The 1,640-nt window shown below is 35.7% G+C and overlaps 1 non-coding gene across 1 annotated transcript; it reads right to left on the bottom strand.

Moving 5' to 3' along the window:
- Window positions 1-477: 477 nt before the first annotated feature.
- Window positions 478-584, bottom strand: LOC141669762 (small nucleolar RNA R71). Its single transcript, XR_012554023.1, has one exon. It is a non-coding gene; the product is annotated as a small nucleolar RNA R71 (small nucleolar RNA).
- Between the last annotated feature and the right edge of the window lie 1,056 nt (window positions 585-1,640).

Here is a 1,640-nt window from a genome sequence, read left to right as displayed (position 1 = left end):
GTAGAAATAACTCCTCTTAGTCCAGATTTTCGAATAACTTGTTAGCAATACATAGATCGAGTAAGAAAAGAAAGGCATCAAAATCTCGATAATTTGAAGATCAAAATGGCAGGACTTCCTATTACATCTTTGAAGAAATTTTCACAACCATTTTTGAGTGGTGTGCCTAGTGGACTTGCTATGCCAACTATTGAAGTAATAAAATTTGAGATCAAACCAGCATTGCTCATTATGATCCAGTGGAATCAGTTTGCTGGTCTTTCCTATGAAGACCTCATACTTCATCTACAAAGGTTTCAACAACTCAGTTCTACCATGAAACATAGGGGTGTCACTACAAACCAACTAAAATTCATGTTGTTCGGGTTTTCTCTTTGTGATAAAGCTTAAAAATGGTTGAATGATATCAATGTGACCGAGTAGAATGCGATCGCTTATGCCTTCTTAACTGGGTATTTACCTCCCAATAGAACAACCGATTTGATTGACAAGATGTCGGGTTTCAAATAAGAATATGGAGAGTCTCTTAAAGATGCTTGGGAGAGAATCAAAGATCTTCAACGTGCACGCCCTCATCATGGTTTAGAGAAGTGGTTTATGATTAAAAGATTCTACAATGGTCTTGATCCTAAAACAAAGGGTATAGTTGATAATGCTACAAGTGTATTTCTAGAAAAATGAGTTGATGATGCATATACATTTCTTGAAAATTTGGACGCCCATCACTTCAATAACTTGAGAACACCTAAGAAGGGGATACACCCGAAGTGGAGGCATATTCTCTTTTTCATCTCAGTTCAGTGCATTAACTTCGGAGATTCATTCATTGAAGACTACATAATCATCTGCTCCCCCAACGAGTATTAATGCATCTTCATCCATGGATCCTATGAATAATCTTGTTTGTGAAGTGTGTGGTGTTCAAGGCCACTTGGGTATTTAATGCTCCTATAATTTTCAGAATTTACAAAATTTTTAAATGGAGCAAGCAAATGCATTTCAGCAAAGGCGGCGGTACAATCCTTACTTCAACACTTATAATCCTCGCTGGAGAGATCATCAAAAATTTTCACACTTAAACAACAATGCTCAAAATCATTCTATTCCTAACCAGAAATGACTGTATCAGCAATCATATCAACATCATAATCAACAGCAATACATGTAACGACTGAGAATTTCACGACGTAATTAAGTGAATAAAGTATGATTATGTGGTATAATTATAAATTATGTGATTAAGTTATGGTTAAATGCCTTTATTGTATATTAGTATCTAGGAGCGTAGATAGATGCGTTCCAATTTAAAGAGTTAGTTTAGGGGTTAAGCTGTGTTGTCGGGCCGTCAGGTAGAATGGAACCCGTCTTAAAAAGGGATTAAAATGTTTAAATGTAAAATGTGTGTGTTAATGTGAAATGATATGTTTAAGTAAGTATTGCGTTCTAGTGACATGTCGGTTGGTAAAGATAATTGATTGTGAAGCGTAATTGAAACGTTGAGCGTCGATCCGTCAAGCAGAACGTGACCCGGTACGCGAAAAAAGGAATAATGATAAAAAAAAGGAAATTTTATGATGAGATATGAGTTCTTATGTGTGAATATATGTGCTTGCTTGTCTGTATGCATGACTACATGATCT

This window comes from Apium graveolens, chromosome 6 (genome assembly GCF_009905375.1).
Source record: "Apium graveolens cultivar Ventura chromosome 6, ASM990537v1, whole genome shotgun sequence".
In the NCBI taxonomy this organism is placed as follows: domain Eukaryota; kingdom Viridiplantae; phylum Streptophyta; class Magnoliopsida; order Apiales; family Apiaceae; genus Apium; species Apium graveolens.
This window is presented reverse-complemented; position numbering and strand designations above follow the sequence as displayed.